The sequence below is a fragment of the Ictidomys tridecemlineatus genome, chromosome 11 (genome assembly GCF_052094955.1).
Source record: "Ictidomys tridecemlineatus isolate mIctTri1 chromosome 11, mIctTri1.hap1, whole genome shotgun sequence".
Lineage (NCBI taxonomy): Eukaryota > Metazoa > Chordata > Mammalia > Rodentia > Sciuridae > Ictidomys > Ictidomys tridecemlineatus.
Window position 1 is genome coordinate 38,788,013 of NC_135487.1, and position 15,965 is coordinate 38,803,977.

The 15,965-nt window shown below is 34.1% G+C and overlaps 1 protein-coding gene and 1 non-coding gene across 3 annotated transcripts in view; one reads left to right on the forward strand and one right to left on the reverse strand.

The window, feature by feature from the left end:
* Positions 1-15,965, reverse strand: part of Nrdc (nardilysin convertase) — an 87,877-nt gene that overhangs the window by 68,127 nt on the left and 3,785 nt on the right. The gene's annotated exons all lie outside the window — the stretch shown is intronic.
* On the forward strand, positions 9,070-9,173 carry LOC120891033 (U6 spliceosomal RNA). The gene has a single exon (XR_005735468.1). It is a non-coding gene; the product is annotated as a U6 spliceosomal RNA (small nuclear RNA).

Sequence of the window (15,965 nt, forward strand, 5' to 3'; positions counted from 1 at the left end):
CAGTAATAACAAATCTATTTATGAAATGTGAAGAAGCAAAAATAATTCCACACAACTTTTGTTGTCACATATCAAAATGCAAAAGCTATGGGCTGGGGTTGTGGCTCAGCGGTAGAGCGCTCACCTAGCACGTATGGGTACTGAGTTCTATCCTCAGCACCACATAAAAATAAAATAAAAGTATGTGTCCAACTACAACTAAACAAAATATTTTTAAAAACTGCAAAAGTTATGATCATAATGTATAATAAATGACTGGGGAGGAGTTAAGATGGAAAAAAACATTAAATTTGTGTACATAGGGTTGGGTGGAGGCTCAGCAAGGTAGAGTGCTCACCTAGCACGTGTGGGGTACTGGGTTCGATCCTTAGCACCACATAAAAATAAGTAAATAAAGTTATTAAAGAAAACTTTGTATTTATGTATAATATACATAAAGTTCAATTCTATTTGTGGTTTCAAGCATCTATTGGAGGCTACAGAATGAATCCTCCATTGATAAGGGGAACTCCTGCATTTGTAAACCAAATTGGTTGACCTGGGAGAAAACTTCAAAACCTAATCAGTTTCTGAATAGCTGGAGGGAAATGAAGGGACCCACTTCACTTTGAACCAAACTATATTTATACATTTACATATTCAAAAAACACATTTTAGAAGTTAAACACACACATCACACCCACCATTTTAGCCTCTTCCATTTTTTAGTTTAGAAGTAAACATTCTACATTACTTGAAGATCTAGCCTAAGAGAAACATCCTTCAATATACAGGTGACACCAACTTAAGTATTAAAGCAAAAATCACAAAAACTTAACCTCTGTTGTATTTCTACGTTATATTTGACATAACAGTTTCCAAAGCTGCCTTTTTAGACTTAAGAAACTGTTACATCCCTAAGAAAATTAAATTCAATGACTGCTAGAACCACAGTCTGTTGATTATTATTTAATAAAACTACTGTGGCAGTTTGATGACTAGGTGCCCAGAAGAGACTGCTCTCCCATCTTTATGTATTAGAAACTAATGCTATATTAGAATAAAAATTTTAAAAATGGGGCTGGGAAATGTGGCTCAGTAGTAGAGTGCTTGTCTAACATGCATAAGGCCCTGGATTCAATCCACCAAAGAAAGGAGAAGAAAAACTACAATCCTATAGTCCTTTAGGTACTCACTGATCAGTAAATTAGACAATCAAATCAGTACAATGCAGATTGACAGAGGTAAACACAGAATATTTTAGAAAAAAGAAAGCAGTCAGGAAGGCTTCTGAAACAAGGTACACTGGAAGACTTGAAGAAGAAAAGAATCAAGCAGAAATTGGGAAGAATAACAAGCAAAGAAAGACATGGAAGAAGGTCTGGCTCAAGATGAAAGAATGAACACATGGATTTATCTCCCTTTTATATAAAATAAATCACATTTCAAGAAAAAATATAAGATATTCAATCAATAAAATGATGCTCAATCTCACCAGGAATCCAAGATCATCAAATTAAACCATTGTTAATCCAACATATTAAATACATACAAAAAATTATTGCTATCCAATATTGACAAGGAACAATGTATTCTCCACACACTGCTGATAAATCTCAAGTGGTACAGCATTTTTAGTAGGGAAAAACAGTCATATCTACTTTTAAAAAAATATAAACTGTACTTAACTTCTAGGTCTTTCTAGGTCTTTCATGGAAGTATTCACACTCTTGAGCAAACAGGTATCAAAAACTTTCACTGTAGCAATGTTGGTAATAAAGTATTTATACATATAGGCATAAATATGTACATGGATATTTCTAAAATGTCTAAGAAAACTTCTCTCTTCTAGCTAATTCAATCTGTCTTCATTAATTTGATTTCATTTATTCTCCCACTACTCCTGTACTGACAAAACAGACTAAAAGAGATTCTGAACTATGTCCAGAATTAAGAATATGGTAGTATTTCCTTTATAACAAAACACCTAGCACTCATTTTTATGTATTTCTTAATAAACCAACATTTTGTTAGGAATCCATTTTTGGTTATTAAAATTTTAAAACAGTTTTCATGGACTGGGGACTTAGCTCAGTGGTAGAGTGCTTACCTAACATGCATGAGGCCCTAGGTTCAAACCCCAGTGCAAAACAAAACAAAATAAAACAAAAAACTGTCTATTTAAATCTAAAAACACTTGGGGTCTACATGGGGAGAGAGGATGACATTCCTATGAAGTACCCTCTTTTAACCTAAAAAATTTAGCACTGACTATCCAGGCCTGAAATTAACAGTTTAAGACTGGACTCTATATCATTAATTACTATATGGCATGTTTGCAACTTTAGCTAACTTTGCAGTTTAAAGCCTGTAGACCTAGTTTAAGCAGTCAGTAAAGTATTAAGTACTATTCTGCCCATCAAAGCATGAAAGAAATAAAATCCATATTAGGAGACAGAGAAAGTAGAGGGAAAAAAAGAAAAAAGAAAAGGTGGGATGAGGAGAAAAGAGGAGAGGAAAAGGGCAACAAACTGCAAGGTACAATATAATTTCAGCAAATGATTAAGCTTCAGAAATTCATGTCATCTCTACTTGTTAAAACAGAAAAGACCATGCCAACCCATTTAGGACTCAATAGAGCTGGGGGTAACTCAGTGATAGAGCACTTTCCTTGTATATTCAAGGCCCTGGTTCAATCCCCTGTCTCTCTCTCTCTCTCTCTCTCTCTCACACACACACACACACACACACACACACACACACACACACACGCACGCACGCACGCACGCACCATTTAGGACTCACTAGAAGTCCATTTTGCAAATGACAGCCCTTTCCTACCCTCAGTGTCTCTCACCTATGGATGTAGCTCCTAACATAACCTGGTCAATCTTCCCAGCATGACTTGGAGTTTCATTCTTCCCAAACCTTGACTATGGGCTAGTTTTTGTAAGCTTTGTCTTATGGGATGTGATAAAATTAATGTTAAGATCTGAATCTGAAGCCTAGGGCTTCAGGTGCTTTGTACCTTCTGCCTTCACTCCGGAGACTCAGCTGCCATGTAAAGTTCAAGTTAGACTATGATTAAGAAACCATGCAGAGAGAGGAGGTCCATCATTTAGCAGTCTTACCAAGGCCTTAGAAGTGAAATTTAAGCCATCTTAGTTATCAACCAACCCACCAAATGAAGGCTATCACAAGTAAGCACCAGTAAAAGGAGCAGAAAAACTGGCCAGTCATTCCTCTGAATTCTAAGAAATAATAAACCATCATTGCACTGAGCTTGTAAGTTTTGAAGTGGATTGTTAACACAGCAATATTAATACACTGGGAAAACTAAAAAAAAAAGTAGCATGTCTCCCATATGATACAATAATTCTACTTCTGGATATATATCCAGAAGAATCTAAAGCAGGGACTAAAACAGGTATTTGTAAAGCAATGTTCATAGCATTACTCACAAGTCAAAAGACATGGGAATTAAATCAAATGTCCATTGATGGGTGAACAAACAAAATGTGGTGTATACACAATAGAATATTTGTCTTTAAAAAGAAGTAAATTCTGACACAAGCTATATGGATAAGCCTTGAAGATATTATGGTAAGTGAAATAAGTCAAACACAAAAATGACAAATATTGTATGATTCCACTATCTACAGTAGTCAAATTTCATAAAAGGTTACAAATAACACAATTTCTCCTTCTTCCCTCCCAAAAAGGGAAGAAGGAGAAATTGTGTTATTTGTTTGTTTATTTAAGAGATGGGGTGTCTCACTATGTTGCCCAGGCTGACCTCGAACTCCTGGGCTCAAGTTATCCTCATGGCTTTGCTCTGCCACCCAAGTAGCTGGGACTACAGGTATATGTCACCATGCCTAGCTGGGAGTTACTATTTAATGGGTACAAAGTTTCAGTTTGGTTAGTTGAAAGGTTCTAGAGATGGATGGTACTGATGGTTGTACAACATTATAAATATACTTACGCCAATGAAATGTATTTTAAAATGGTAAATAATGTTTTACTGAGATAAAAAATAAAAGTACCTGTTTTCCCCATTTGATTTTAGAATTAAATAGAAGACATAAGAAACATAAATATCAAAACGTCAGTGTTATCTTTGACAAAAGCTAGATTGGTCTGAAAAGGGCTTGCTAAACACTCTGTGAATTGAAATTTTCCAGTAAAACAGTAAACTATATACCCACCAAAAAGCAGAGCTTGTCCTACAAGTTAGCTTACTACACTTGCTAAAAACGTGTAAAATACTGGCTGCCTATAGCCTAAAGTGGAGAAATTAACATAATAAGTTGAAATTCTAGGTCATTCCACCATTCTCACTAATCAGATGTTACTCCTTTTGTGGATAGAAGAAGTAGGGAAGAAATTAGAAGTGGTATAGCAAAATACCTCCATGTTGAGCCAGCAATCCACCATATTGTATAACAGTTTCAAATGACCAAAAGATATGTAGATGTAGATAGGTAGATAGATATGGGGTGGCAGAAGAAAATAGAAGGGAAGAATTTGCAAAATAAATAAATTTTCTTTTCCTCCAAGAAAATTTCTTAAGACTGAAGAAAACGCATTCCATTACTGCCTGAGGTGATCACAGAGGAAAAAAGCTCTGGCAGAAAATTGTAGCAGAATTAATGTTAGATCACAAAGGACACTAAACAAAAATAAAACAATTTTACCAAAAGCACAAGCAAATAGTGTTAGGTATGGTGGATCACACCTATAATCCCAGCAGTTTAAAAGCCTAAGACAAGAGGACTGCAAGTTCAAAGCCAGCTTCAGCAATATAACAAGGCCCTAGGCATCTTAGTGAGACCTTACCTCAAAATAAAAGACTGAGGATACAGCTCAGTCTTAAGCATCCCTGGGTCAATTCCTGGTACTAAAAAAACAAAAAACAAAAACAAAAAAAACCACACAAGCAACAAAAGAAAAACCAGACATCATCAAAATAAAAAACTTTATGCTTCAAAGGACATCAAAATGACAGTGAGAAGAAGAACCAGCAAGAGAAAATTTTGCCAATCATTTATTTGAGACATGTATCTAGAACATACCAAAAACTATTACTACACAATAAAAAATGAAAGACGAAGGATTTAAACAGACATTTTCCCCAAAAAAATATATATAATGATGGCCAATAAACACATGAAAAGATGGGTCAACAGCATTAGCCTCTAGGAAAAAGTGTATCAAAACCACAAGGAGGTACTACTTCACACTAGGAGGGCTATAATCAATAAGATAATAAATGTTGGTAGACTATAGAAAAATTGGAATCTTCATACATTGCCAGTAGGAATATAAAATGGCACTTTGGAAAATAGTTTGACAGGTCTCCTCAATGGCTAAACAGAATTACCATAGGGTCTACTCCTATTTTTATACCCAACAGAAGTAAAAACATAACCACACAAATATCTTTACATCAATGTTCATAGCAGCATTATTCATAATGGCTAAAAATGTCCATCAACTGAACAACGCATAAATAAAACATGACATATTCATACCTTGAACACATTATGCTAAGTTAAAGAATCCAATCACAAATAATCACATGAGTTTGATTCCATTTACATGAAATGTTCAGAAGAGAGAAACCTGGAGAGATGGAAAACAGATCTGTTGTTGCCTTAGGCTATGATCAGGATGGAAGGATCAACAATCCTGGCAGCCAAGGGGCACAGGGTTTCTTATTGAGGTAATGAAATTGCCCAAAGTTGTGGTGATGGGTGTACAAGTCTATAATTATACTAAATCCTAGGCTGAATGTATAGTATATGAATATTTTGATAAAAGTATTTCTTAAATAAGGCAATATTTAACTCTGGAGAAAACAAAGTTGTTCAACAAATAAAATATAATTATAGTAGACTTACATGTCTCAGTATGAACAGTATTTTTTAAACTATAAATATTAATTATTAGTTTATCAAAAAATTGGGATGTATTTTAGAAAGGAGATGGGAGTTATATCTAAATTTTATCATAAAATACCCAGTTAATAAAAATTAATTATTGATTTTAGCAACATAATCAACTAGAACTTAAGATTTGTATGAAGTAAAATAGTAAGTCAGTACTTTTTTTAGTCCACTCACATTTGACAAGCCCTTTCTGCAAAATTAATCTTTAAGAAATCATAGTGGGGTAGGGAGGGGAGCATGGGAAGATTAGACAAATTCTAGATAGGGAAGAGGGGTGGGAGGGAAAGAGAGGGGGCAGGGGATTAGCAAGGATAGTGGAATATGATGAACATCATTATCCAAGACTCGAATTGGGTGTCAACATACTTTATATATAAACAGAGATATGAAAAATTTGGTATATATGTGTATTAAGAATTGTAATGCAAAAAAAAAACCCCAAAGTACATGTATAAAGACATGTATTGATGTGAACATACTTTATATCCAAAGATATGAAAAATTGTGCTCCATATGTGTAATAAGAATTTAATGCATTCCGCTGTTGTGTATTTAAAAAAAAATTAAATCAATAAAATGGAACATAATAAAGATCCCTAAGCCAGAAGAAGTGGTACAGATCTATAATCACAGCAACCTGGGAGGCTGAGGCAGGATTTCAAGTTTGAGGCCAGCCTTGGCAATTTAGCAAGATTCTCAAAATTTAAAAAAGGGCTGTGAACACAGTTCAGTGATAGAATGCCAGCAGGTCCAATCCTCAGTACTGCCAAAAATTTTTTTTAAAGGCCCTGAAAAATGATCCATTCATATATAGAAAACCTAACATACGTATGACAGAGTTGCATACTGGAGGGAAAGGATGTCAAATTATGATTTATAGTCAGCATACTAACAATTATTTTTACATTTCTTTTTTTGTTGTGGTTGGATAATGGCATTTGAACATGGGGTTTTCTACCACTGAATTAATGCCAGTGCTTTCTAATTTTGAGACAGGCCCTTGTAAGCTGCTGAGACAACTTGTGATTTTCCTGCCTCACACTCAATTGCTAGGATTACAGACCACTGCCACATTTTTCATTTTTGAAAATTCTTTTAGTTTTTAAAATAATTTGAGATCCATGAAACTCAAATTTCAATGTTCATAAAGTTTTGTTGACACATACATAGCCACACTTATTTATATGAATGCTGTGTGGCTGCTTTTATGCTACAGTGGAAGAGTTTAGTAGTTGTGACAGAGAACTTATGTGGCAGTCTCCCGCTTTGTACTGCTGTTGATACCCTACAAATAGTAGCAATGCACTTATATAAATTTTGAGGTCAGCATTTTGAGTGTCACATGTATCAATGTACTACAACCTTCTTTAAATGAGTACTTAATTATCATGTCCAAAGAAAGAAAAGTAGAATTCAAATGTCCCTTTCAAGGCACAGGGAAGTGTGGATTTTGTCATCAAACTATATGGCAAAACATTGTGTCATGTTATGATAAGGTCTAAGACTAAGTACTAATCATAATATTCCCAAGTCACAGGAAATAATTAGAAAATTTAAAACAAAGTGTTATATCACTATAGAATTTCTTCAGAAACATGAAAGTGAAGGGCAGTTTCTGAGGGTTCATTTGTAGACCAAGAAACGGAAGCTATTTACCAATGGAGAGTTAGATCATTTTTGCAGCAAGCAAATAAACTCATCCAGGAAATAACTGCATGAAACTATTAACCTTTCTGTGAGAACTAGTACTCATAGCTGAAGACATTGTGGCAAGACAAATAGTGAATTAAAAAAGCAAGGCAGGCTAAGGCTGTAGTTCAGTGGCAGAGCGCTTACCTAGCACTTGGTTTGATCCTAGCACTACATAAAAATAAACATATAAAATAAAGGCATTCTGTCCATCTACAACTATAAATTTAAAAAAAAAAGCAAGCCAAATGATTTTAAGATTTTTGTCATTTGATATGTCAACAGATGTTACCAATGCTGTTATTTATTTAAGGAGAATTAGCCTCAGAATGTGAGTAACTACACAGTGTATTATATGGAGAACTACATTCAAAGGGAAGGGGGGTGGAAGCACAGCTTAAAGTGTAATCTGCTAATAAGTATTACCATTGATGCTGGTAAAAATATGTGGAGTATAAAAAATGTTTAATTCAACAAATTTAGAGAGCCTCTAAAAACATGAGGTGTTTTAATGCCTATAGTTATTCATCGTCTTATTGATCAGTAGTACTTTACAGAAAATATTTGATTCTACTACGTGATAACAGAACCCGTAGTGTCATTTATCCTTACAGACATAACAATTATAGTCATATTTTCAAGTACTGAGGTCAGCAATGCCTATCTGTAGGGAAAGATCATTCAAAGAAATATATAAAAAATCTCATTACAAATTAGTATTAATGGACTAATATTTGCAATCTATTTTGATGACAGGGAACAACAACTTTAAACCCCAATAAAGCAAAAGGTTATCACAGAAAAAATAATTCCATAATTTTCACAAAATGGCACTTTATTTTTGAACTTCATAAAGTTTTCATTAAAAATTAGTAGAAATTTGTTTTGTTACAAGTATCTACATATATCCTTGATTCTCTCACACATGAGAAAACCTATCTGGATTTTTTTTTTTTTTTTACAGAAATCATGGTAATCCTAGGGTAATAAGATTGTTTAAAGTTATGCTTAGATAACTGATTGTCCATATGTTTTTAAAACATTAATAAAACTAGGTCCCTACCTACATATAAAAAAGCAAAACTCTAACACTTTTAGAAGAAAATAATAAAGTAAATATCCCAACTCCAATTAAATTTTAAGAGGGTATAAGCAAATGGAAAAGATGTTACAGACTTAAAAGAATATATACTTGCAATTCCTATAACCAACAAAGGAATGGTATGAAAATATATAAAGAATTATTTTTTACCCCCTGTGGTACTAAACACTAAACCCAGGTGTACTCTACCACTGACCTGCATCCCCAGCCCTCTAAAAATTTTGAGACAGGGTTTCAAGGTGCCCAGCTTGGTTTCAAACTTTCCTATCCTCTTGTGTCAGCCTCCTAAGTAGCTGGGATTATAGGAACGCACCACCATGCCTGGTTACAAAACATAAAAAAAATCTTGTGCTCACTTTGGCAGCACATATACTAAAACTGAAATAATAATACAGATTAGCAAGGCCCCTGGGCCAAGGATGACACAAATTCATGAAAAAAAAACAATTTAAAAACAGGTGAGTCATAAAAGGAGAAATCTTTATAAAAAATCTAATGTCAAGAATCAGAATGGAAAGAAGCAGGAATTTTCATGCTCTAATGGTATAAATATTTTTTAAAATGCAACCAATTAGAAGAGCATTTTGGCAACACCTATTCAATAAGTATACAAAATGAGTATACCCTTCAAAGATGAGTAATTTTACTTATTGGTAAATAATGTATGAAAATATATATTTCAAGATGTGAAATTTTACTTATTGATATCATTACACTTATAGGTATATGCTCTACATAAACCCAAAGTTTGCTCAGAGTCACAGATAATCCACCAAAGCATGGAAACAACTTAATATAGACTAATCAAAGAGAAAAAAAGCAAAATCAAAAAGATAAAATATAGTGGAAATTGGGAATAATCTAAATGACTAAAATTAGAAAAACAGGTAACTAAATTATGATCTATTTATCCAACAAAATATTAAACAGCAGCTAACACAAACAGTATTACTAAGAATGAATAAATCTCAAAAGCAATGTTAAACAAAAAAAGCTTGTTAATGCTGGGGATGTGGCTCAAGTGGTAGCGCTTGCGTGGCATGCCTGAGGCACTGGGTTCGATCCTCAGTACCAAATAAAAATTAAAAAATGTTTAAAAAAAAAAAAGCTTGTTATGAGACATCCAATGTGATACTATTTCTATAATGCCTTAAAACATGCAAAAATAATTACATACTGCTTACAGATAAATGCATGTTTATACCCAGTATTAAAATGTAGATAAAAATGGTATTTAGCGAACTTTAGATAATGATTAACACTGGAAAAGAAAGGAAGGAAATTTGAGGGTGCAATATACAGAGCTACAGAGAGCTTCCACTGAATCTGTGAGAGAAAAAAAAAAATTAATCTGAAACAAGAATAAAATGACCTGAGAGACATCAAATAGCTTATCCTTAAATAACAATGAGGCCAAAGGAGATAAAGATGGAAATGAATACAAGTTTTAGACAGTTCAATGGAGGTCAAGTAATAAGCAGGGGCCTGTTAATAAGGCAGGAAGAACAGTGTTGATCTGGAAGCCAATAAAATTATTAGACATCCATCTAAATTTTGGAGTATCTCATTTCTGAGACCTGTTCTCTTCCCTGTCCACCCCTGCTCTATGTTATCCAGTTTTAATTCTTTAAATATCACCCTGTATAAAACTAGCAATCACTCAGTTTGCCACCTTTTTTGTCTTTTTTTTTCCTCTATTGCCATTTGACATACTGTTTATTTTCTTGTGCATTCTTGAATAGTTCACTCTGTCACATGATGCTGATAGCATGAGAACTAGAGAAACAAAAGATTATTGGTGATCTTGAGCACAGTTATTTTGGCACAACAACAGTCACAGAAGACAACTCTGAGTGAGATCAAGAAATGAGAGTAGGGGCTGGGGTTGTGACTCAGACGTAAAGCATTTGCCTAAGCACGTGTGAGGCACTGGGTTTGATACTCAGTACCACATGAAAATAAATAAAATAAAGGTATTGTGTCCACATACAACTAAAAATTTTAAAAAGAAATAATAAAAGTAGATAAATTGCAAATTCCAAATACGTACAGACAACTCTTTAAGATAGGCTTTACTGGAAACAGGAAATAAGTAGCTGGAAGAAAATAATTCAAGGACTATGTAGAATAAAGAAATGCTTTTCTCCTCAGGATAGAAACCATTTCAGCATATCTGTATGCTCCTGGGAATGATGCAGTAAAATGTAAAAACTGATGATATAGAATGGAAAAGTAACAACTGCTGGAATAATTAATGGAACATTGAAGGCAAGATGAGATGGAATCCAGTGCACAAATGAACATACAGGTCTTAGGCATATAAACAGTTCATTTATTAACAACAGAATAGAAGGTACACAAAGGCTCAAAAAGACAAAGTCCCTCCCCCCTTCAAAATTTTCAGAATAAAGGTAAAAGAAAAGTAAAAATCACAAAAATATAAAATAGCTTGAAAAATATGGTTACAGGGACATACAAAATTGTTACTCAATAAATGCTAGGAGGCCAAGACTGAATGAAAAGTGTCAGAAGTGATTCACAGAGGAGTACACAAGTCAAACATAACCAAAAACAAAAGAAAATGTGCCAACCAAAACAGTATAACAGAAGATGAAGGTGAAGCCATAAAGAGCCAAAAATAGTACCTTCGATCTTATCTGTTTACCTTGCTTATAAAGAACCAAATGAAAAAATCCAATTCATTCTAATTACTACTCAGTAATGTATGTTCATAGAATAGCATTTAAGCTATCATGTAATTCAGTACCCCCTAATATGATTAGTATGAAGAACAAATGAGATAATCTATGTAAACTCCTTAGAACAGTACCTGGTACACAGAATGGACTCAACAAATATGAGCTTTTTCTGGTAGATTATTGTTGGCAGTGGTAATAAAAAATATAGAATCTGTCAAAAAGCCTACCTGGAGAATGAGTGAACTTGCCAAAATATAGTCGGCTTCCAACCCTTCTAAAAAAAACAGTGCAATTCTGGGGTTAAGGTTGTAGTTTACTGGTAGAGCACTTGCTTTACAAGTGTGAGGCACTGGGTTCAATCCTCAGCACTACATAAAAATATATAAATACATTTTTTTAAAAAAACAGCACAATTCTGGCCTAACCATGGAAAACTAAAAATATACTATAATTTACAAAATTTCCTTTGATTTGGACAGCCTTAATGTTTGGTTTCATTCTAATAAACTATATGAATAAAATCCTCTATCAGTGTGGAGGTCCCATAATACATTATGTTTTTGTCTGCCAGGTCTTACAACTAGAGAATATCCTCGAAGCATATTACATCACTAGGGGTTTCCATATATACTTATCAAACACAGACTGGGCCCAAGCTAGGCGTGGTTGTGCACGTCTGTAAACAGGAGAATGAGACAGGAGGATCTCAAATTCAAAGCCAGCCTCAGCAACTTAGCAATTAAGCAACTTAGCAATTTTAAGCAAATTAATGAGACCCTGTCTCAAAATAAAAAAAACAAAAGGGCTAGGGCTGGGGCCTGGGGTTGTAGCTCAGTAGTATAGCTCTTGCTTAGCACACAGGAGGCACTGGGTTGGATACTCAGCATTAAATATATTTTTAAAAAAGTATTTTTTAAAAAAGGGAGGGGGCAGGTAGGCTAGGAATGTAGCTCAAAGTTAAGTGCCTATAGGCCCAATCTCTGGTACCAAAAAAAAAAAAAAAAAAACCAACCACTGGGTCCACACCCACAGAATACATTTGGGAATAAACAGTCATTTGAGATAACAAATTTTTTTTAATATTTATTTTTTTAGTTGTACACAATACCTTTATTTTGTTTGTTTTTATGTGGCGCTGAAGATCGAACCCAGTGCATCACACGTGCTAGGCGAGCGCTCTACCGCTGAGCCACAACCCCAGCCCGATAAATAAAAATTTAACAATCTTAAGATCCAGTAAAACAGTAATAATTGTTATGTCAGAAATAAAACATACTATAAAACATCTAATAAGAAAATGTCCATAACATTGTTAAATAACATTTCAAACTATGTAAATTATATATTTTTGTTTATTTTTACAGTGTTGGGGATCAAACCCAGTGCCTTATCCATGCAAAACACATGCTCTATAACCATACTACACCCCTCCCTACCCCCACCCCTGGCCCAAGTATATATCAATTAAAAATGCATAGGAAATAAAATATTAAAATTATGTAGTAGTTAAGTCTACATGAAACTTATGAGGGTGTTATTTTTTTATGGACTTTCTTCCTTTTAAAAGCTAAATTGCACAATATATTTTGTTCTGCCATTGTCATTCAACAAAACATTATTACATGCTTTTCTGTGTCAATACATAAAGTACCAGGTCATTCTTTTTCTTCTTTTTTAAATAATAAGTATCTATCTTTAAATACAGTTATACATTCTTTTCATTGCAAAACTATTAAAACTTTCTTCTTTGTACTACGGATTGAATCCAGGGGCCCTTTTTATTAAATTGCTTAGGGTCTCACTAAATTACTGAGACTGGCCTCAAACTTGCAGTCCTCCTGCCTCAGCATCCCAAGTTGCTAGAATTACAGGTGCACACCACCACACCCAGCTCATAATTTACTTCTGATTGAGCATGGCACCGAGTTGATTCAATTCAGAACCTTGTACATGCTAGGGAAGCACTCCAACACTGAGTTACATCCCCAGCTCATAACTTAATTTTATACAACCAACAGAAAATAAAATTGTTACAAAAAACGCAGCCAAGAATAGTCTTATATAAGGCTGGGGTTGTGGCTCAGTGATGGAGCTCTTGCCTAGCTTAAGTGAAGCACTGGGTTCAATCCTCAGCACCACATAAAAATAAACAAAATAAAGGTATTAAGTCCATCTACAAGTAAAAAAAATTTTTTAAATAGCCTTATACAAACATTTAATAAGTGTAAACATAACAACAGTAACTAACAGGCTGGGGTTGTGGCTCAATGGTAGAGGGCTTGCCTAGAATGCGTGAGGCACTGGATTCAATTCTTAGCACCACATACAAATAAATAAAGGTTCATTGACAATTAAAAAAAAAAGTAGCTAACATTTAAGGGCTTGCTTTGTGCCAAGTACAAGTCTACATATGAATTAATACACTAGAATATAACTGTGTGTGTTATTACCATTGGTATAATTTCTTTTTCTTCTTTTATAACTTGCCTATTTGTACTTGTTTACTCTGAAAAATCAGGTCATTCTTTTTCTTTTGTAAATAATTTCCTTTATTAGTCATTTTATACACACAAACACACACACACATATTTAATTGTAGACAGACACAATACCTTTATTTTATTTACTTTCTTTTATGTGGGGCTGAGATTGAATCCAGTGCCTCACATGTTCGAGGCAAGTGCTCTACTACTGAGCTACAATCCAGCCCAGGTCATTATTTTCAAAACCTCGCCAGAATACAAATTAAGTCTAAAAATTTCTAGCAAGATATCCTTAAGAGTTCCAAGAATATGCCTGACATGTAATCATTTGTGCATTTATATATTTTACAAACTATATTTGAGAACCTACAATGTGCTGAATGAATAAAATGGACATCATCTCCATACTCAAGCGTTTTTAACCTAGTAAGCATTTGTTAAATTAATAAGGGGAAAGAAAAAAAAAGGGGGAACACTTCAATTAAAGAAAGACTAGTACCATAGTACTATTTGTCAGTGCACACCCTTCAACACGCAATAATTGTCTCTTAAGCCATACTTGGAGGATTCAATGAATCCAAGCTTCTATCTTCAGATTAATTTTAAGAACACTGGAATTACAGGTGCACACCACCACACCCACTTTATTACTTATGTCATTTTCATGCTCAGGAACCAATAGTCTTTCAAGGTATTTACAGAGTATACCCAACATTATACTTCTCTACATAAGCTTTTTCAAACTTCCACAACTTCCATACCTCCCACTACTTTCCTTCTCCCACCCCCACTTCAGTACTTAAGATTAAACCCAGACAGGGTCTCACTAAATTACCAAACCTGACTTGGAACTTGTAATCTTCCTGCCCCAACCTCCCCAAGTAGCTGGGATTACAGGCAAGTTCCACCAACCCTTCAAGATTTTTCTCTTCCTTCTAAAACCAATCCCTCCATATATATTCTTGATCCTATCACCTCACTACTATGGAAAGTCAATGTTCCATCTACTATCTTCTTTATCTTCAACTTCTCCTACCAGTGCTTTTGTTCCTCAGGCAATAAACACGCTGAAAATTCCACCATGAAAAAAACTATCCCTTTTCACTTTAAAATCAAACCTGAAAAATGTCTACTTCACACTCTAAAATTCATGTTTTCCATCCATTCCTTATCTCACTACAACCTAGCTTCTGCCTTTATACCGTTCTTTTAAAGCTGCTTTCACCAGGAATAACTTCTTGGGTTCTGTTTTTTTTTTTTAAATATTTTTTATTTGTCAATGGGCCTTTATTTATATGCTGTGCTGAGAATCAAACCCAGTTTCTCATATATGCTGAGTAAGCATTCTATCATTGACCCACAACCCCAGACCCTAAAAAGAACCGTTTTTAACATAAACTACTTAACCTCTTAGTATTATATAACTATTATCACCCCTTGATTCAAGTATTCTCCCTCTACTGGCTTCAAGGCCATTGCCATTTAATTTCTTTTTGCTTCGTAAATGATTCCTTTCAATTTCAACTGTTTATGGGTTCCTCTCCTGTACCCAAGCATTGAAGAGATGAGTTAGCTTCTCAAAGTCACAAAACTACTAGACAGGAAACCAGATACAAAAATGACTTTATAAACATATATGTGTGTGTGTATCTCCCTAACAACTATCAGAATTAACAATACATTTCAGTTTCACTATCTGCTCCCTGATTCTATCACTGCAGATACCACTGTTCCTTGAAGGCAGAAAGAAGACTCACCATCATCAACTTCAAAAGGAGAGAGCTTTTTAATGGTAACCTTATTACAAAAAAAAAAAAAAAGTTGTTTTTTTTAAACACAGAAACAATATAATTCTTTCTACTCTTAACAACACAACAGCTCTTATTTAAAGAAATTAGTCTAAGGAATGAGTCAAAAGATATTTATTGAAGTCATATTAGTATTCAGAAGACTGAATAGTATTTCAACCTTAAAAGTATTCATATTGTTAAATGAGCTTGAATTTCATAAGTATCCCTAGCTTGCTTCTCTAAAACTAAAGGGATGCAAAAGACTTGGATTC